This window comes from Ambystoma mexicanum, chromosome 1p (genome assembly GCF_040938575.1).
Source record: "Ambystoma mexicanum isolate Mex_15411 chromosome 1p, UKY_AmexF1_1, whole genome shotgun sequence".
NCBI classification, from domain to species: Eukaryota; Metazoa; Chordata; class Amphibia; order Caudata; family Ambystomatidae; genus Ambystoma; species Ambystoma mexicanum.
In genome coordinates this window covers 1,432,441,197-1,432,464,007 of record NC_090921.1, presented here as the reverse complement: position 1 = coordinate 1,432,464,007, position 22,811 = coordinate 1,432,441,197, and the positions used below count along the sequence as shown (strand labels likewise).

The following is a 22,811-nucleotide window of genomic DNA, read 5'->3' as shown; positions in this document are numbered from 1 at the left end:
CCAAATCCAACTGCAGTTTCCAACTCTCCCTCCTTCCCCGTCCCTCTGCTCCAATTTGGCCTCCCCCTTCTCATCTAAACCTCAGGACATCCTGTCCTCACTCTCCATCACCCCCACCCCCACTGCCACTCTTGGTCTCCTGCCTCCCTTGGCTCCCCTCCCTCCACCCCAGAACTCCCCTCCCTCTTGCCCATAGCACCCAATGAGGTCTCTAAAGTTGTCTGCTTTATGAAAGTCTCTTCCAAACATGTTCTCTCCTTCATTTCTAAAACCAAGGACAGCATCTCCTCTCTCACCCCGGCCGTTGCCAATTTCTGTAACCACTATAAGCACTCGTTTGTGCACCCTATCATAAAAAGCCATCTTCTGACCCTTCCTGTCTGGCTAACTATCGCCCTTTCTCCACCACGCCTTCCTCAGTAAAGAATTGGTCCTCCCCAACTAATCCTTCATACTGAACTCATTGGTTGCCTCCATGGCCACCAATCTAGATTCCCAGCATCCAGAGGCATGGAAACTGCTCTCCTGAACACCCGTGAAAAGCATGCTCGCAAATGTTGACTCAAACTCTCCTTCTGTCCTCATCCTCCTCATTCTCTACTCTTCCTTTGACACAGCCATCCACTCTATCCTCATAAAATGACTCTGTGATACCCTCTGCATCACAGACTGGGCACTGGATTGGCTGACCTCCTTCCTCACTAAAAGCCCCTCCACCCCCCAGTTGCTGCTGGGCCCCTTTTCCTACACCACTTCACTGTCTACCCGTGGCGTCCCCCAAGGCTCTATCCTTTCTCCATGGCTCTTCAAAATCTATCTTGCCCCTCTTGCTCACCTTATCTCCTCATTCTCTCCTCATGTCCAGTGCTATGATGATGACACACAGCTGTCCTTCAAACTTCCTCTTCCTCTATCATCTCCGACTGTCTGACCGACATCGAGGCATAGTGTGCAGCCAACGACCTCTGTCTTAATGCAGTAAGACAGAGATCCTTCTTATTGGGACAACTGATATGATGTGATATGATATGATATGGCATTTCTAACGTGTCTATACACAAGTGTTTCAAGGCACCCTGTTTCCCTCTTACCCGGTGGCCGCCTTCCTTGGAGTCTCTCCCCTCACCTTCCCTTGAGGCCAAAAAATGTTGGGTCATCTTTAACTCCTCCCTCTCCTTGACCCCTCACATCTTGGACCTTGCCAAGATGGCCCACTTCCAGCTTCACCTCGTTAGAGGAATTGTCCCTTTCCTTACCTTTATCCAGAAGCTCAATGTGTCCAGAACTCTGGTCCTCTCCAGGCCAGACTATTACAACAGCCTCTTCCTCAACCTCCCTCTTTCCTCCCTACGCCCCTTTCAGCGTATCCAGAATAAGGCTGCAAGACTTATCCTTGGCCTCATGCCAAGGGACCGTATCTCTCCAGCCCTAGAATCTCTCCACTGGCTCCCGGTGGTCGCAGGGATCAAATTCAAGACACCTTGTATCATCCACAAGGATTTCTGGGGCCTGGGACCATACTATCTCCAGCTTTCTCTCCCTAAATTCTTCCCTGCTAGAGCCTTTGCTTCTCTAATTGCAACTCTCTGATTGTCAAACGTTTCTCCATGCGGAGCATGGGGGGACAGAGTCTCTCTTCTGCTGGTGGCTCTCTTTGGAACAGACTCCCAGTCCCTCTAAGACTTGAGCCTGACCTCCTTAAGTTCCGGAAACTTTTAAAAACTCTGCTTTTCTCTATCCCTTTCCCTCTTTCCCTTCCCTGTTAATCACCACACTGCTGCAGAGTCTGGTGGCCTGGACCTTTATGAACCTCACAGGTACCAGGCCACTTCCCAGTATTTACCAGCACCCTCCCCTGCCAAAGCCCTACGCTTGCAGGCCCCGGGTAGCTGCGCATCACACCCATGGGACTCCCCAACCTAACACTTAGCCAGAGGTTCTCCCCTGTCACCCTCTGCACTTCCCTCTTGGACTCTCACTAGCACTTGCCCATACCTTCCTTCCTCCCCCTCACACCTCTCCCCCCCTTCCTGCACTTCTTCTCACAGCACTTCCACGTCTGAATGCCACAAGGCCGAGCAGGACCATGATTGAATTTTTTCCGGATTTTGCCATTGTCACCATTATGTATTTTCTTAGACATGTTCCCTCACCATTGTGCCCTGTGGCACCTTGAAACACTATTTTGTTGTACATGCGCCTAACAAATGCTTAATAAATAAATAAATAAAATACCCTGTCCACTCTGGAAGTCCGTCCAGTGGGGGAGTAGCTGGCAAAAAGGTTTTTAAGAAGGGTGAGTGCTAAATATTGATGAGGCTCCATAACAGTAGTTGCAAGCAATGTAGACAGATTGCTATGAATTACTGAGACCATCTGAAACTAAAATGCTATCAGTATCTGGGAACCGTATTGTTCACTTCCTCTAAAGACAGCTTCACATTGTGTGTTAACATTTGTAATTCTCTTAATGACAAGCAAAACTCATTGACTGCCTGCCATCCATTAGGGCATTTGATGACCATATTGCGTATGAATAATTTAAAGAAATTTCATAATTAAAAATACACTTTAAACCATTGTGAACTAAGGAGCATTATTTCTTAAACAGATCCGACCCAACCTCACAATTACAACTTCCAACAAGTGTGGCATAACAAAGTCTGCACACTGATTCGGCAATCTTATTGCCTCTCTGTCTCTATTTCTGTGTTCCCTGTCGCACTCTCTCTCTAACTCCGATCAAACAGTTGCATAGCTTACACATTGGGCCTCATTCCAAGTTGGGCGGTAAGGGATACTGGGCACCGGTAAGGAGACCAGTGCCGGTAATCGCTTACCGTCCTACTACGAGGTCCCTTAGCGGGTCCCTCCTTTAACACCTGGTCTGACCTGGCAATTGTGGACGGGACCCGTTAAGGGACCAGGGAGCAAATAACGGGCTTGACATACGCCAGCCCGTTATTTGCATCCTTCCCATTCCCATTGAGCCCTATGGGGGCTCAAATGGGAGTGGGGAATGGTATTTTCAAAAGGGACTTACCGGTCCCGTAAAGGTCAGACTACACCGGTAAGTCACCATTGAACTAGACCGGTGCCGGACCCGTTATTGGTGGCAGTCATGGTGCAAATAGCGCCATGACTACCACCAATCTCGGAATGAGGCCCACTATCTGGTCAAAAGACAAATACACTCGGGGAAAAAAGTGATACGCTATGCTAAGGCTTTCAACTAAATACATAAATTAAGGAATGGGATTGCTTGTTTGGATTAAGGATTAATCTGTGACAACACAAACTCTGAGAAAGAGTTGAGAACACATCTCGAGTGCCAAATGGTGTTAAAAATTTGCACTGACGAGGACAGCTAAGAAATCCTTTTGTTTGTTGAGTAGTGTGCACAATTCTGGAATTGGGGTAGGCATTATGAAGTCCTCATGCATTCAAATTCATAACAACATAATTGTTTACCCTCCTTCCACCAACTGTAAGAGGTCAACAAATCTCAGCAAAGCATTGAGGAAATGGAGGACAAAGCATTCAGACATCAAACAGCCTGTTCATAAGGAACACAATTCAGAGCTCTCCCACCCTCAAACCACTAACATCCACCAATAAAGACAGTCAAAGATACCTACATTTCAGATCAGTTATTGTTCACATTTTCATAAGTGCAAATCAGGAGGCTAATTGAAGTCCTGGAACATTTCAACAATCAAACATCGAACAAACCATTTGATAATGCATTCCATAACCCATCTCCGTTTGACAGAAGCATTCACTAAAGTTAAGCCAAAAGGTGCCACAAAGCAAGCAGATAGTAAGAACAACCACACCAAGCAGTTTATGAGATCACCTGCATGAAACCAGAAGTCTGCTGAAGAGTTAAGAAAAATCCAAGTTCTACAAAATATCACAAAAAAGACCATAAAAAAGTCCATTCAAGAAATCAGGACGGTGATGTCCCCATCTAGTGCACTTATTCGAACACTCAACTTCGACCCTACGAAAGCACCAGTAACTGCACAAGCCATCAGCAATCACAATGGAACTTATTGCAATTGATACTACTACAGAGCGTCACCAACGTCACATGCCATCATCCATGCACTCACGCGTGTCAGTTACACCCTGTTCTGACTGCCCTAGCCCTTCCGTGTTTGACCTGGTATGGCTGATACCTTTTTGTATGAAAATGTCAAACTCGTGCAATTAAAATAATCAAACCATACAATATGTGATTGTTTCAGAGAAACAAAAGTCTCCAAAGGTGTGACATTATAAATGATGACATCACCAAAAACATAATACAACGTATCAGTGAGGACAGGGCATATTCCATGAACAAGGGTATCATTAAAGGGTATCATTAAAGTCATTGCCGAAAAGTTTCCATGCGACCTTACCAAGTTGTAAGATCGATCACTGTAATAAATTGAGATGTGATTTGTATAAATATTTTCACTAGCAGGATAACAGGACACAGGGGTTTACATTGAAATCAAATACGGGTGTATGGGAGGTTTGTGATCTGAGATATCGGAACACGGGAACATCATATTTCAATATTTACATTGCATACAACAAACACACATGAATCCAGTTATTGCCAATTACTGAATTGTTAGCTGGAAAAAGACATTAGATTATAATGGGTTTACAACAATTATAGAGCACGTCAAAAGAAAGCATTTGAAATAATGCTTTCAGTCTTCTTCATAAAGTAATGATAGAAAATATGTCAATCATTTAAAAAAATGTTACGTTTCAGGTGTCACGTGTGCAGATATTCCAAAAAGAAAAAAAACAAATGTCTACACTAACATTATAGTTAATACACTATACTTAAAAATGTAAACGAAAGAAGTTGCTAAATATTCTGTGATGAGGTGATTGTCAAGGTCCAATGGCCCATGGAGGTCATTCTGTCTTTGGGACCACTTTGACATCTGCCCCATCTTATGCAAAGGGCAATTTCATCCACACTGGTTCAACCATGATTAACTTACTGATGGTACTCTTGTTCAGGGGAAATTTGCCAAGCATTTCGGTGCTGGACTGCCCTTGTGGGTGGGACAACGACCGATATGCAAGGATATTTCTCCTTTCTGAAGGGTGCAGTGAGCGAAAACGTGGTTGTAGACCCTACTGAGTGGAAGACATTCCATAGAACAGGGTATTTGACCCATGTTCGTTCTCTATAGAGGGGATCCCATACTACTTTGTAACTTTGTAAAACTTGGGGTTTCGCCCTAAGTAACCCAGGGTAATCCAGACATGGACCCCTTGCTCACTGTGTCTTAGGCCAAAACACATGTCTGGGGTACTCTTGTTCAGAGGAGATTTGGCTTGCATTTCGGTGCTGGACTGCCCTTGTGGGTGGGACCAGACTGATATGCAAATGTACATTTCTCCTCTGTGAAGGGTGCAGTGAGCTGAAATATGGTTGTAGACCATCCTGAGTGGAAGACATTCCATAGAACAAGGTATTTCCTCCTACTGCGTGAGGGTCAGTCGCTATTCCAAGCAACGAGTTGGGGGCAGATCTCTCTCTTCAGCTGGCACCTCCTTCTGGAACAGCCTCCCTGCTGGTCTGAAAATTGAGCGGAACCATCTCCGGTTCCAGAATCAGTTCAAGACTTTCCTCTTTTCCGCTGCCTTCTCTCTTCCTATTCCTGGCTGATCTCCTGTCTGGTACTGCACTGGTTACCTGGCCAACCTCTGAACCATGGGTCGGGTCCTTGTCCTCCCAGTTGCACACCTGCACTGACTCCTGGCAACCCTAGCACTTGGGGCTGTATCTGCAACCCTACAGTCCCACTACCCACAACTATCTAACGCTTGTTGTCTACACTTACACTTACACTGCCACCTGCTGGCCACACTTCTTGTTTTCCTAGGCTTTGTCCTATGTCATGCACTTGCTCCTCCTCCCCTTTCCCTGGCACTTTTCCTCTTCCCTCTCCACTGCACTTGCACAATCTCAATGTGTAATGTGATATTTTCTGATGCTAGAGATTTGTATTTGTATTTATTTGAAGACCGGGATGTCAATTTAGATCTGAAATGACTTACAGTAACACATTTATAGATGGGAAGGCATTCCTCGAAAGGGGGCATGTACATTACTACAAAGATGCTGAACAGGTGCTGAATCAGTTTATGAGGATGCAAAAAGTGGGACTTATACCAGGAACAAAAAAAACCCATAAATAATTAGGGTTCCAGATGTTTTCTCAGCAGCCACTTTACCACTTTAACTGTTAGCACTTTAACTGCAGTTTTCAACACAGTTGTTTTTGACACTTGTTTTTAAATAGGTGTTCCCTATACACCCTTATAACCCACCACCACCACCTCACACTGCCACATATGCCCCCCCAATCACCTACCCCTAATAGACAACACATATATATTTGTATTTAAAAAAATCAGCAAAAACATCTGTGGTGAAAACTCCACACTTAAAATGCAAGCATGTAAAGTGGCTGCTGTGAAAACACAGCATACATATAAGATAACAGGTGACTTATAATGGTTACATTTACCTAAGCGGGCAAACGCATATATCTAAAGAGGAGTACTGTTTAAATCAGCCAAATTGTATTATTAAGCGTACTGGAGACAGTGGTAGTTGAGGTAGGGAGGATGAAGGAGAGGGCAGGAGGAACTCTCCCTTTAGCAAGTAAGTGAAGTTTAAGACAAGCTCTGATTGTGATGGGAAGTGGGATTCAGTGGAGAGCGGTGACTAGAGAGAACGAGCAGAAGTGAGACGAGGCACTGGGAGGGTATTGGACAGTGAGGTTGAGTAGAGGAGGATCAGAGGGATCAAGATGCTAGCAGGTAAACAGATAAAGTGCATTTATCAATATGATTCATATTAAACTTTGGTATAGAATCTTGATTTGATAATATGGGCAGTTTCCAAATAGGGAATGAAGGTGATAGATTAGTGGGGAGAAAAAAAGGAAAGATTTTGAAAGAGCAAATTGGTAGACATTTGGAGAGTTACTATTGTTAAGTAGAATCCAACGCATTATTAACCACATTATGTTTTGGATTGTTTTATTAGATTTTTAACAGTACTAGGTTTTTGAAGCCTATTCATCAGTCTTAAATAACAACAATATGTGATCATAGGTTAACCTACTAGAAATGGCTTATGCGAAAAAACTAAGAGAACTGTACGGTGGGGAAAAGAATTAATGGTGAAGAGTAAGAAGTAGGTAGGAAATATGTTGAAAAAATACATAAATTAGATGAAGGCATTATAAACAAAATGTGATATTAGCAACATATGCTTATGACTATAAATCAAAAGAATTCCAAATGATGTTGATGCGTGGTGAACAAACTGTATACTAATAAAGAAAATAAACAAGTCAATCCAATACAAGAAAGAATGTGAGTTGAATATATAACACGGATATGCGAAATTGAATTACTGGAAGGGGTCATTGTTAAGATTGATATTGGTGACAGGCTACCAGGATTAAATGTTATCTGAGGTTTAGTGGCGATGGTTTGAAAAAGTAATACTGCCAGGGCTAATCCAGAGTTGTAGGCCAAGATTTTTGCATGTGGTATTTGGGAAGGTAGAGCAATATTTGCCCATTTGAGTTAAATGCTATCAAGCAAATGGTATTCCTAACTTAATAAGGAGATAGGGTCAACTCGATCAAAAGAATTACAGGTCTATCAATTTGCTTGATGTTTCTAGTAAATTGCTTGCAGAATTGATTTCAAAAGAACATATGAAATATGCTACAGAGAATTAATGTTTAAAGAAATTTCAAGCAGAATTTCGTAAGAAAATCGATACCACAACTAATTAGTTAGTAGTGAATATTTTAAAAATGCAAGCTACAAGCAAAAAGGGTACTATGGTTTGTTTAGTCTAATTAGATTTGCATCAGATTTTGATCCACTTAACAGAGCCAGGGTATGGAATAAACTATGTACATTGGGTTTAAATGAAGGTTTATGAAAACGTTTAGTTTTAATCCATACTGATAATGCAATTTTATTGAGACTTCATGCCTTTGGTGTTGTAACAAAGGATATTCTAACTGACTAAAACAGGGGTGTGTCTTACCCCTTCCCCGTCAACATCAGTATATGAGACATGTTGGAGGAAATGTGTTTTGCTCCCACGTAATGTTCTCAAGAGACAATTCCTTGGCTTTGGTATGATGATGATATCATGTTACTTGACCAAATTCCCATATGTGTACTATGTGCTTTGAATGTAATGGGAAGATATTTATTGGACAATATTTTGCAAATTAATATTTCCAAATCCAAAATAATAAGATTTTTCCAACACCAATAATAATATAAGGTTGAACTGGAAAATATATGACCAAAAAGTTGAAGAGGTTTTGGAAATGACCTATCTAGGCTTTAAATATCTGGTGTGAAGGACAAGAGATTTAAGCAAATACACTATATCACTAATAATCAATCTTGAAAAATGGAATCAACAGTATGGTGGTTAGTCAGTGAAGCCTCCAATATGGTTCTATTACTACAAAAGATTGATCTGGGTCAAGATGTTATATTCTTAAAAGTACATACCTTCCATTTTTTCCCTGACCCCACCACTCCTTCCACATTTGCTTAAATATTTGTTACACATGATAATTATCTTATGGTTAGTATGTTAGTATATTTTTCCGGGTACATTTAGCATGCGTTATTCTTGTTCATTTTTAGTACATATGTCTGAATTGTAATCCATGTATTTCCTGTTTGAATTATGACATTAACTTAGTTTGGCCTTCTATTACGTATAACTGTGCAACTTTTAATATGTATATATGAATGGATATATCATAGTTGCTGGATCCGTAACAAATGCATTATGTATGGTGTCTTTAAGAATTGTATGATACATTTTGTATAATATTCACCACACTTTACTCTTAGAGTTAGTTTCATGGGGATAAGTTAACTTTCGTAACTGATTGTTCTGCCAGAACCAATTGGAACACAATGTTAACTCAGGCAAGCTTTCGTCAAGGATTTAGAAGCCGCCCATTATTGTTGGCTGCTGTCCCTCAAAAGAACAGGAAGTGCATGATGACCTAAATACAAAACCTTTCCTTCCTTCCTTCCTTCCTTCCTTCCTTCCTTCCTTCCTTCCTTCCTTCCTTCCTTCCTTCCTTCCTTCCTTCCTTCCTTCCTTCCTTCCTTCCTTCCTTCCTTCCTTCCTTCCTTCCTTCCTTCCTTCCTTCCTTCCTTCCTTCCTTCCTTCCTTCCTTCCTTCCTTCCTTCCTTCCTTCCTCCCTCCTATTCCCTCCTTGCTTTTCCAATTTGCTTCCCTTCTCTTCTCTTGTCCCTTGACTTCCCTTCCTTCCTTACTTTGTCCCATAATATTCCCTAACTTCCAGGGCTCCTGAGAAAACAACTAAAAGTGTATCAGTTTCTTGAGGGTGCATCCACCTTTCTGGATAGAGAATGAGGGGCAGTCACATCATGTTCTTACAGGGGAAAGACCATGAGGGATATAAAAGAACCAGAAAACATTCAAGTGATCAGGTTATGCATTACGAACCATGGCGCTTACATATGACCTTTGGCACTTCTAGGAGGACCTTCAGTTACTATGCTTAGCTTTGGCTCTCATTTCCAGATTTGGTGAAGGATGTACCCATATACCTCTGGATTGGAAGGGGCAGGATGGCAATCTGTGTTAGGATGTGGTTTCTGCCTCAGTGTGTAAGAGGTTAGTTTGACACATGTGCTTCTTTGGCAGAATGGCTAAAGAGATGGCTTGAGACAAAATGAAACATTGCAAATTAGTGGGCAACAAGCCAAATGGGATTTAAATTTTATTTGTGTTAAAATGCACTAGTCATCCAATGGTCGTTTGATGCTCAGAAGCATGGTCATGGAGTCACATACACAATACATGACTAGCTCACTGTATAATATCTATTTGCATGAAATGGTAGGGAAATGTTGTATTTTTGTGCAGGAATAGGAGACGTCGATATCAATGTCAGTGAATGTGGATCCTCAGACGAAAGCTACTGAAATATGACAGTTTGCAGAAAAGTTGTCTTAGCTGCCTAATGTTGGACAAATATAGAAAACAGGTACTCATGGATAGGGAAAACAAGGAAACATATAAGGATCAGAATTAAGTACATATTAAGCATAGGTAAGGGGGGATGTAGGTTGGGGCATTTCATAGTCTAGTGTGAGATGCTAGCCAAAGCCTCTGATCAAAGTGGGGGCAGATCACATGCTCAGATGGGGGATCAGACACAAGTACAGGTAGTAAGTGGGTGAAGGCTCACAGGCTCAAATAGTGGTCCTTACGTGCACAAAAGGGGGACAACCATAAGGGTGAGAAGGTTAATGGACTCATAGTGTTGGACAACACACACAGGTTGAGAAGGGACGCACTCTTTGGCTTTAATGGTTGGCAACATACAAGGTTATAAAGGGGTGCTGCTTACATACACAAATTGCCAGTAGAGCGTAGGTTCAGGTGGGATGCAGCCAAAAGTCCCAATTTAAGCAGGGGAACCATCAAAAAAACCATCTACCGAGATGTGAACATTTGTCTTTGTGGGGAGGGGATTCATGGAACACAACAAAAAGTAAGCACAGATTTTCAGGAAGGGGTGATAGGGACGTAATGCTTAGCAAGTCAACAGATGCCTAATCTGAAAGCATCCATTTGAAGAATAATAGAACCAATCTGTGTGGAGTGTCTGCTTTCTACAGAACTTGAACAGGGGGAACACATTAGGCATGTCTTTCTACATCCAAGTACCTTGATGTCTCCATGGATCAGAATCTGGAGAAGGATCAGGAAAGTGCTTTAGTTGCAGACAGCATATTAGGGTTGCGGGAACTACAGATTAATCAAGAAACACTGTTACAAGGTGTCACAAAGTCATAGGAGGACTACAAGAATCAGGGGGATCATACAGGAGTAGTAAACTAACCCCTAACATTGGGCCTGATCACGACTTTGGCGGTAATGCCGGCGCTATTACTGCCGGCGGTATTAGCCCTACCGCCAAACTCGTGATCCGGCGCTAGGGAGTTAGGCGGTAATGTAATTCCCCATTGAGCCCATTCGGGAATGCCCCATTCCCCATTGGGCTCAATGGGGAAAATGTGCGCTCTTACCGCCGGCGGATTTCCTGCCGGTGATAATAGCGCAAATTTTCAGCGGATATCCCCCCAGCCAAGAGCTGGGGCGAAATCCGCTGAAGTCCTGATTTGGCGGACCCTTAAATCCGGCGGTAATAGCCCGACCGCCGTATTTAAGGGTTACCGGCAAAGTCGTGATGAGGCCCATTATAATGTACAATCCTTGCTTTTCTGGCCTCACCAAAACCTTTCTGAAACCAGCCTTCTTCACCTGTCACACATTGGCTTTGAACGAGACAAGATGCAGGTGTTTTGCAGTGTAACGTCAGTGGCAGGAACATTATTTTAGGTGATCACATGCAGGACATAAAATGTGAGTCTGTCTAACTGGTACACTTCCCCTGTAGTCTTCTTCAGCTCTCTCCTCTTCTCAAGACACACACTTCTACTGGTCTTTCAGCTCAAAGAACAATCTTTGGACTTCAATTTTGCTTAAAACACGCCAGAAATTCTACGAGCTAGTATATGAATCAGATGAACCTAGACTTTGGATCATACGGTATTGTTACATGCACACCCTGTTCAAAATTCGGCGCAGTAATCAAAGCCATTTGAAGATCAATAAAGCAACTGTTGACCCTAAATTCAACAAATAAAGGCGTGCTTGTATATTTTTCAAAATTATATTTTTTGTGGTTATTCAGTGTGCCAGGACACATGAGATAAAATGTGCATTAGGAGATTGGTTTTAGGGAGGAGAATTAGCGGGATGAGCTAATTCAGATTAACAGTCAATTAACAATATTCCAAGAGAATTATGCCAGTGTAATACCAAAGTAGGTTAACGCTGGGAATTGAAAAGATGATAACATTGGATAACCTCTAAGCAGACATTTGAAATGCTGCTATGAAAGAGAGGGATGCTCAAGGTGTGCATGATGCCAGTCTCATTCTGGATGCAAACTTTGAATTAAAATATGGTGCCTGTGATTGGTGTCAGTTCAATCAGAAAATTGTGTCTCCTACTATTTCCAAATCTTCTCTCGCCCACTTTCCCCATCGTTTTCTTCGCACTACCTTCTGTGCCGTGTTCACATATTTCGCTTATCGTTTCCCCTCACTGAAACACTGCATCCCCTGACAGCGATCATTTCCCATTCGTGCCACACTGCATACTGGCCTTTCGTCAAGGCACCTGGTGATATTCTTTTGTGTGGTTCGCTCACCACCAACCTCCCCCCCGCTCCCCCCCATTCTTCCTCCATCATGCAATGGAGTCCCCCTAAATCGCCTCCCTTCCACTGCCCGCCGCAAACCACCCCCTTCCATAATCTGCATCATTTGTCATGCAGGGGGAACACCCTCCCCCCACACACTCACTCCTGTTACTCTTTCGCCATGCATCATCCCATCGCCTCCCAGCATAGCCAACTTTGGCAGCACACCACGCACCCTGGTGGGCAGGCCGCAATAAATATTTGTCAAAACAAAAGTGCCAAGAGTAAGAAAGAACAGAAGTGTCCCTCAACAAGTATTTTGCACTAAGTTGTTACTAGAGACTAGGATAAGTAATGTGAGCTGCAATTCTCATGATCTCTTAAGAGAGTTATTGAGAAGGCTCAAGCAATAGTCAATAACACAATTTCCTAGAATAATGTCATTATTAGTGTCTTCCCTAAAAAAGATAAGCACCAGAAGATATGCCTTCTTGATGTCTATTTTACTTATTAAATTGAAATTTTAAAGTATTCTTAGAAATTGTTGTTCATTGACACAGGTGAGTTTGCGACTTGTGTCAAATCATCCCCATGTTTTTAATCTATTGAAGGGAACTATTGAACACAATAACACAGGGCTTGCTGCAATATCTTAGGCTGTTGCTATGAAAACTCTATCCATCACTCGGGTGCTCAGCCAACGTGACTACTACTCATGCCTGCTCCTTGGCCTGTCACTCTTCTCCTTACTCCCTCTAGATAAAGTCCTCAACTTTGCTACCTACACTTTCTGCAAACTGCCCCACATCTACCTATCATTACCATGTGTGTTTCCTCTATATGCCTAACCACATTCAAGTTCTTTCCCCTGGACTACAAAGTTTTCAATGGACTTGCTCTTCAGTATCTCTCTGAGTGTGTCTCTGTCTACTTACCATCTTGTTCCGTCATCTCCCCCTCTACACTAAACCTCTCTCCCATGCCCCCGTTGTTTCCTCTTGCTTCTGTTCTTTCTCACTACTTGCACTACTCCATTGGAGGCCATTGCCCATCACAATCAAACTGTGGATCAAATCTTGACTTTGGACTTCTACAAAGCTCAGCTTAAGCTTCACTTACTTGTCAACGAGGCCGTTTCCCTTCCTGCTCTTCCATCCTCCCTGCCTGACCCCACCACTCCTTACAGTGCTGCATAATAATTGCATGTTGTATATTTGTTCGGTGGTCCTCTTTAATTTGAAGCGCTTGCCCCCTAGATTAATGTTACCTTTGTAAGTCAGCTTGGTCTTATTTTTGTTTGTCTTGTTTTGTCCCTGGTTCAAGTATTTCTGTTATGTAAGTCAATTATGATCCAAGCTGACATTCCTGTTCGTTATAGAAATACAAAATACAAATGTCCATGCATATCTGCATCAGTATGGATTGCTAATTGCCTCAGTATGTCATTTTATTTTGATGGTTAAGGAGCCCGGAGGTAAAGCGTCAGTTCAGTGGCTGCAACCTGACCATGGATAAACCTCTCTGTAGATGAGACTATTTCTAAAATAAGGAATGTATTTTATTGTATTAAACTTGCTTATATGAAATATATAATCATATAAATTACATCCAGAATTCTGTAAACATACTGACAATGAGTGAAATATTTTTGACTATACCTATTAAACCAGTTCTTGCACACAAAGTAGCGTGCTTGCCTTTGAAACAAGACGACACAAAGCAACACAGGTTCAATCCCTGTGTCCACGCTTAGAAGAAACCTCTGGGTTATTAAGCACGTTATAAATACGAAACTAAGACATATTCCTGTAAGAGCGTCTCGATGCCCCCGGACTGTGTGAGCGATTTGAAAATGCAAATAAATAAATAAATAAATATTCATCTTGTTATGGTGCATATCTCATCACACACGTTCTAATATTTTGAAAGGCATACAGTCAACACACAAGAAAACAAGAATGTGTATGCCTTCATAACTGAATACCTCAACATAGGAAAATGATTGAGATGCAATTTTGGCAAGAGAGGTGGAGACTTACAACACATTGGTACGTACGATCAATAAACGTTAAAATCCTGAACTTCATCAGTGATTGTTTTGATGGCTCAGTGAAATAAGTTGTATTCTCGCCATCATGCTTACCCTGGATCGGTTATACACATTAGTGTGACCATTAATCGGCAAGCATGTAAAACTCCCCTCTTATTTGAAAGATCTTGCTGACCTATGACTTTTCTGAAAGGGACACCAGCATTTATGGTTTGGTGGCTCTCTTATCAAATCACTGACTAAGCTACAAAGATCCAAAAATACATCATCTTGCTTTTGAAATATTCAGGCGTAGCTACTCCAGACATTATTCATTGCACCGGTTTTTGATCCAGCAAAGAGTGTATTGCAGAATCTGCAAAAGGACACACATATGACTATCCTCAAAAGATGCTGAAATTCAACTAACTGACCGGCACCTAGGGTTGCCTTCCTATTGCACATTTCTGGTATGCCCAGCAGTGTGTACAAACGGGAATAGGGAAGATCTGTTCACTCACTAGGAATCACTGTATGGAATCCCTGAGCTAACATTTGAAGCAGTGAAAAATGTGAAATCGCACCTTTTCCACCAGACAAACCTTGATAATTCCCGCTAACTGCACTGACAACCTTTCGAGTTTCCCCCAGTGCTTTGAATCTGCTGAAATACACTCTGAGAACTATATAATAACAAGAAAGTGATTAAGTAAACTCAGCTGTTTGCCACAGGTCGAATACTTCTTTGAATATTTTTTCCAAGCTGCATAGTTGGAGCAAAACGAGATTTTTAATTTGTCAAAAAGATTTAGGAAAATTATATTGGATAATCCAGTATGATGATAATGAGAATCCATGATATATATTGTAAATGGTCCCTGAGATCTACGATGACCAAAACACAGGGCTGAAGTATCTTCACCTCCCATTCTGTCACTATTCAGGTGCAAGCAGCCTGCCTGCGTCATGATGGACTTCTGTCCTGAGACAGTGGGCCTATGACATAGGTCGCTTTTCAATGGGATTGCACCATTATGAAATGCTTCTGTGGATCAGGCCCAGTGTGCTACATGGTCTCTCAATGGGTTGGAAAGTGTGCTGTATGTAGAAGGGGTTTTGTTTCTCATTAGATGTCTAACTGCGGCATGTCTGGCAGGAAAGTAGGTGGCGTCAACCTTTCAGGAGTAGCCACTTGTGTCATCTAATCCCAAAACAATGACTGGCCACACAGTGCTCAGTGGTGGACACACAACAGTATCTTAGTAGTGTTGAACAAATAAGTGCACTTACCCGGCACCTTTGTATAATAAGTACATTTGTATTGTATTTGTACTTTTTTAGATATGTTATGCTCCTTCACCAAGGTGCTGTACACAAAGTAAAATCTGGTACAATAATAATGAAATAGTTAATCTAATGATAATCAGATTAAGAGGTATTAGAAAGATGACAGGGAAGAGGGGAGTTGAGCATTCCAGTTTTTGGGGGCTAAAAAGGGGAAAAGAACAGACGCATGAAGGAGCAGAAGAAGGTTTAGGAGAGGTAAAGAGATGAAGGTGCTGAGAGCAAAGAGAGCGGGAAGAGGACTAGAGCGAGATAAGAGAAGCAAGAGAGGGGCGAGCCAGGCCATATTAGCAACTGAAGACAATGCAGAGAAAGTGAAAGAGAAGATGAGAGTCGCTAGTTAGAAAGGAGATGCAGGGAAGAGAAGGCATACTAGAGAAGCGAGCAGTAAGTGAAAAGAGAAAGCGAATTATGGAATTGAAGACCGAGCGTAGAGGAGTAAGGGGGGAAGAGAGTAGTTCAAAGAGCAGGGCAGAGCAGTAGTCCAGAAGAGAAAGGATAGAAAAAGTGACAAGAAGTTTAGTGACTTCAAAAGATAGATAAGGCAAATTTTTTTATGGATATTGAAAAGAAAAAAGCCACAAGTGCAGGCAATTTAGGATATATGAGAGGCAAATCTTAAGGATGGATCAAAGATAACACCATGGTTGAGCACGGAGAGGGAGAACGTGAAAACAGAAGAGTAGAAGAGGAGACCTGAGAGCGATGAAAGGGGAATGCGAGAAACCAGTGGAAAGTAGAGAATTTCTGTTTTTGAGGGATTGTAGTGAAGGAAGTGAGAGTGCATCCAGCCATGGACAGCAGAGAGGCACGATTATACAGAGGCTTGAAGAGAGTCAGTCCATGTAGAAAACGAGAAGCAGATTTGTAAATCGTCTGCATAGAAATGAAAAGTCAGGTTGAACAATTCAAAAATAGAGAACCGGCGTGTAGTACAGACAGAACAAAAATAAGGGGGCCCAGCATTGATCATTGGGGAACACCGTACTGAAGAGGTTAGGGAGAAGTATGCCCAGCCCAGGATACAAAGAAAGATTGGTTGGAGAGATAGGAGCGGAAACAGTTAATGATAGAAGTGGAACGCTGAAGTGCAGAAATTGAAGAGAGTAGGATAGTCCACCACATCAAAAGATGCAGATAGATTGAGCAGGATGAGCACTGAAGATCTATTGTGATGAGACGAGAGGAGAGCATTGATGAAATGGAGCAGAGGAGTTTCTGTGCAGTGAGCAGGAAGGAAACCAAATTTGGTCAGAGGAAGAAGAGAGCGATGGTGATAGTTATGATGTGAAGAGATCTAAGAGTAAACAAACCATTCTAGAATTTTCAAAGAAAAGGGAGAAGAGAAATAGGACAATAATTAGATAGAGAGGAGGGGCTGAGATGGCTTCTTTAAGATTAGTATAATTAAAGCATGAGTGAAGGAGTAAGGGAAGGTGGCGGAAGACAGTGATGGGATGATTGACACATGTATGATTTAAACTACAAAGGAACGCTTACATAGAGCTTATATAGTTGAAAGATAAGGACATTAGAGGAGCTTTATCTGGTTTGTCATACCTGCCTATCTGCTCAACTCCCCTAGTTTCAGCAGTCATAAAAGGAAAGCCACTGCTGTCGCTGATGTCACCGAGCACTTTACACGATGGCCAGAGAACAGTGGCTTGTATCTCCTGCAGATGTTTTGGACCACGACTCTGATGATCCTTCACCATTGACTGTGCTGGCTCGGGCTGATGTGAGCTCTGGTGCAAAACCTCTGGAGAGCCAAAGGCTGCAGACCCTTGCCCAAGCATTAGATGTTGTGTGTTTATTTTTCCCCAGAGGCTCGTATATTAGACTGAATCCTTTGGCCCACATCTCAAAGCTAAGATGTAGGGGTTTCGACAAGCAACCGAGAAAGCAGTCAAGGCATTAAGAAGGTCAACCATGGGAAACTATAAAAGAGGTTAAATAGAAGTGGAAAGGTATCACCGCAGTCGGTCCTTTGGTGCTTGTACCATACTCTCAGATTAAGTGTACACTTCTAGCTGTGCTCTGAATGGTCCCCTTTAATCTCAGTCCCCATCAATTTCTGAGCCCTAGTTCAACAAAGGTGTGCCCTTTACTTAACATGCCTGAATGCCTGATACCGTTCTTCCAATATCTAACCATCGGTTTTCCTGAATTGCGTCACTTTCTAACAATTCTCATCAGTCTTTAAAATGTGCTTCTTACATGATTCGAACCTTGTTTCTATGTTCTTAAATAAATGGTCCTTCCAACAGGGGGTCCCCATGACACCTCTGCTCAAATACCATCAAGTGCTTTGGATGATCCGGGGCGATCATTCACGACATGGATTTAGGCTTATAGGAAAATCGACTTGGAGTCGTAATTGACCATTTGCTGCAACCCTAAACCCTCCTCAGTAGGAGCGGGTTTAGGCGGCTCAGCTGCCGTAGGCACATTTCAGAAGGTTTTATCCAGTTATTGATATGTTCTACCGTCCCTTGGGGTTTTCATCCCAAATCCATCAGCAATCAATTTGATTATCTTGATATTGTTTAGCCAGATATTCTGTTACTTATCAAACACCTTTCTATAAAGGTTTAGCCTTACCAGTAATGATGCCAGACAGGACCACATCCCAACACAGATGATTGTGTTGTTGAGTGGGGTTCACAAAGTGCTAACTATACTGATACAGTGTAACGGCAGGAAGTCTTACCTTAGCAGCTTAACCGCATGCTTGTGGGAAGGGCAGTCCGTCTGGTCGGAGAATAGCCAGGGAACAGATGCGGCGGAGCTGGAGGGTTGACCGACTGCCAACGGGTGGGCGTCCAGCTTCCCTAAAACAAAGCAGAACATATAGACGGAGATGATGCAAAGTGAAATGTAACAAATTCGCCAAATCGCAGCGAGATGCAGAGGTCGAGGAAATTCAACGGAAAAGGTTAAAGATGAAATTAAACCCTGTGTCTGAGACTGAAAATCTATCCCCACGCAAGGCCGCGAGTGACGCGCTGTAGGCAAGAAGCTAAACACCGCGCAGCACTGGGATCTTTCATTTTCATCGGATCAATAAAAGCTTATATTTATCAGGACTCCAAGCAGCTGCCACTTCTGACAACCTGCACTTTATTTCCGCACTCCTTGGGCGCGAGCAGGGCAGGGAGTCGGGGAGAAGCTGCCCCATGTCCTATTGCTGTTTACACCTCAAGACACAATTCCATTAGGAGGCCCTGCTTTGTTAAAGGAAGATAGGGGGGGTAGTATTACGTTGGCAGGAGCTGGCACCGCTCTTTGTTCCCAGTGCTCATGCTGTCCCCCTTTTGTGACGCAGCCCCATCAAGGCGGTTTTTACGCCATGCGCCACATGTGCAAACACTTCTTTTTTTTTTGGTTCAAACTTACCATTATGAAAGAGAGGCAAGATGGTATGCTGCTGAAACAGCCACCGCGCTTATCATCTGCACAGCAATATTTGCTAACGGGCATTCTAAATAGATTATCACCAGTCCATCTGTGTCATTATTGATTTATAAGGCTTTAAGCTGCTTTCGAATGCAAGCTTCCACACTAAGGGGCTTCTTGTGTTAATCAGAGCCACACTCAAAAGCAGCACCCGCCTCTCAAGACATTGTTTTTTTTTTAAAGATAAATCACGAACGCCAACATGAGAAATTGCTTCTGATATACTGATCCAAACTTATATGCAAATCTTTTGTTTTTATGCTTTAATATGTGACTTGAGCAAAAAGAGACATCATTTACATATGAATGCCATATGCAAATGACTGTGACAGAGCAGATGTTGGCGCATATAATTGACCTATATGCGAATTGCATCAGAACTCCTTAACTCTGTTAATTCACTACCCAGTAACTAGATGGTGTCCAAAAAAAAAAAAAAATGGTATATTCTCTGAAACCAGACACTGGAAGGGAATCTGACAGGGTCACAGCGATGCGACGGTACAAGGTCATTGCCACCCTAGATTGGCTGTCATCTCCCACTCCTCCCGGGTGACATCATCACGGGGCGGCGTAAACCACCGATCACTTAGTGGCATTTGTGAAAACACTGCACCGGGGGCGGGGTGGAGCGGGGTGGGCACCAATGCCCAGTTTCGGTTCATTCTTTTCCTTGGCAGGCTTGTGATACCTTTCCCATCCGAGGGGCCGTGCATGATTGATCTGCGGAGAGCCCCAGCTGCCATTTTACTCGCAGTCTTTATTTCTCCACCTCTTGGCGGAATGGCATTAAATTGCGTTAAATAGCCTTTTGTCCACAGGGCAGAGACCACCCTGTATATGATAATGTAATAATACCCTCCCACCCCCCCTCTCTGTTCCAGCCAGTGAGCCGAAACATTCTGAGACTTAGCCGATAAGTAGGAAGCACCATTGTGTGCATAGCCTGCTAACAACTGTGACACATACTAATAGAAACATACCTAATAAATTACAGCTTTCAGGTCTAGCAAGCTGACATTTCTCTGCAAGGGACAATCTTATATTTGTGGCACAGAGCAAAATTGCTTCATATGAAGCCACTGTGGATTAGCATAAAAATTAACACTTAAATTTCAGCTTATTTTCAAGCCTATCCTCCTGCCACAACAATCAATTCCTCTTATAAATCTGATTAGATTTCATGGTGCTTATTATTCAAAGCATGTCTCGGAGCAGCGTACACAGGCTTGAAGACTATTTGTTTAAATCGAGAAGAAAAAAAAGGAGCCGATAAATCTATAGGCATTCTTTTTTTATGGCGCTATCCCCCATCAGTTCCTTTCTCCTATTGCAACATCAGTAATTGATTGTGCACATTAATTAACATGGAAGGTGGAAATGCGGCATTACGCATGATGTATCCGTCCTATAGCCAGTTAGTTAGGTTGGTCTGCGGCCCTTGTGTTTCCAGGGCACTGGGCTTGAGTCGGGTCCACACAAATGGCCACGCTCACCTCCTCCCCACCCACCCACCCCCCCTTGAAAGTTATTCATGTCAGATATGGAATGGGATTTTGATTTCGCCCACTTACTAATCCGCACAAGCTGGCATGAGTGAGGCAGGCTAAAAGGCAGCAATGCGAAGTGATGTAGTGCCATGCCCGATCGCATGCAAATACGTTCATTAGGCGCCATTTAGAAGCAGGAAATAGCCCTACTTCCAGCACAGGAGTAGGTCAGAAATGGTTCGATAATTAAACAAGTCAAGAAAATGTCATTAAAAGTAGAGTGTCCGTAGGAGCTCGGAATTGCTAATAGAGTGCAGCTGGCATGCGGGTGGCATGGCAACAAATATACTGTGCGGTTTGCATTATTGTTGTGTGTGTGTTTGTTTTTGATTTGCCAGCATCTGGCACTGGAGAAGCGGATGACTGGCAGAAGGTGTGAAGAACCATCCAGCCCCAGCTTTATGAAATGAACAAGTCAGGGACATAGATTTACAGTTGGTTATCCCTCGATGAACAGAATAGACTTCAACAATGACAGGACAGGAGGCCTGTCTGAACTAAAACGTTGCTAAACTGGCATGTTCTTTACAGCACCATGTTATCAGTCTAGTGGGTGCCAGCTCAGATCATGAGTGAAGTCCAGAGTTGAAATGTTGCTAGTAAGAATGCTCGACGTCGCCGGCGCTTCTTGGATCTTTTAGTCGCAGTTCCACATGGACTGTGAGGTTTCAGCGTGTTTTTGGCGACTTTGGGCACAATCTTTAATGTCAAGGAGGAGTTCACGATGCGGTAGTAGTTCAGTTATTTGGGAACCTTGACTCTCCTGCAGGTTTTTGAAGCTGCCAATGAGAAGCCTCAGATCCTCTTAAGGAAGTTCCAGGCCCAGTTCACGTCCTGTTCCTGTGCGAGCTTTGGAAGGCTGCAGGAGAGGGTTCTAGAGAGCGGTCTCAGAGTTGGGGGTGTCAAGGGCGTCTGGAATTTCTCCCATAAGGATAGGTTTAATCATCACCAAACACGCCGCCAACAAGTGTCCTTTCTCGCCCACCCGCCAAGCATTCCCAAGAATAGCCAGTTAAAGGGGTTATAAACCAAAAGAACGCATTAATTCACAACGGTGCAGCCTGTTGGTAGCAGCAACATTTTGGCTATATCGCCATATTGGCAAACTATGGCGGTCCCAACTGCCTCGCTATGCAGGCATGAACAATTTACAATGTTGGATGCTGATTAGTCTGAACAAGCTATCGCACATAGCAATTGAGGACTCAATGAGAGGCACACATTTCAGCAACAACCTTCCCTCTCGCAAGGGTCTGGATGAGACGAAGGAAAAGGCCAGTCTTAGAAAATGTGCAGTCCTCACAAGGCGAGAGAGGGGGTGCAATACATTGTGGGAATGGGTCTGATCTCCGAGACAGCGTGTATAATTGCAGGAGAGGCACAGTCTTGAGAGAGTGCAGAAAAATGGATGCATTGGCCCCACAACGTGAGAGGCATGGAAATATTGGGCTTGTGGCCCCAATCTCTGGGGGAGCCAGAACAATTGTGGAGAGAGTCTGCTCTTCTGGTTGCTTGGAAAGTACAGGCAGCGGCTCCACTCTTCCAATATGTGTGACTTGAACGAGGAACGCATGTGTCAATGTGTGCGATCGGGCATCCTCCTCCTTAAAACATGATCGGTCTTTGTGTGTGATTTTGTACTCTCCTGCACCAAACTATCTGATGTAATTCTGTGGGATTTCAATTTCTCATTTCCTGCACCAAAAGAGCAAATGTCAATCTGTTTGATTTTACATTCTATTGGGTCTAAAATTAACCAATCTCTGTGTTAATTCATACCCTGCTCCCTTGCCACAAAAATCATGGGCCTAAGTGTGCGATTTTGTATTTTCTTGTGTCAACAAATCGTATGTCCATGCAAGTTATTTTGTAGTTATCTGCTCCAATACATAATGTGTCAGTGTGTGTGATTTAGTGTTACATTATCCTGTTCCAAAAAGCAAATGTCAAGAGGTATGATTTCATGTTTTCTTATGCCAAACAATATCTGATTAATGTGTTTTCTTTTATATTCTCCCAAACCAAAAACCACAACAGATGTATTTTTTATATGCCTACACCAAAAAGCATGTCCATTAGCGAGATTTGTATTCTTCTCTGCCA

General features: G+C 42.9%; 1 protein-coding gene across 6 annotated transcripts in view; it reads right to left on the bottom strand.

Moving 5' to 3' along the window:
• The window catches only part of ZNF536 (zinc finger protein 536), a 1,807,595-nt gene that overhangs the window by 1,357,592 nt on the left and 427,192 nt on the right, over positions 1-22,811 (bottom strand). For all 6 annotated transcript variants that reach the window (XM_069607083.1, XM_069607085.1, XM_069607082.1 and 3 more), the window contains exon 3: positions 18,413-18,533. The gene's annotated coding sequence lies outside the window, so the exon portion shown is untranslated. The remainder of the gene's footprint in view (positions 1-18,412; positions 18,534-22,811) is intronic.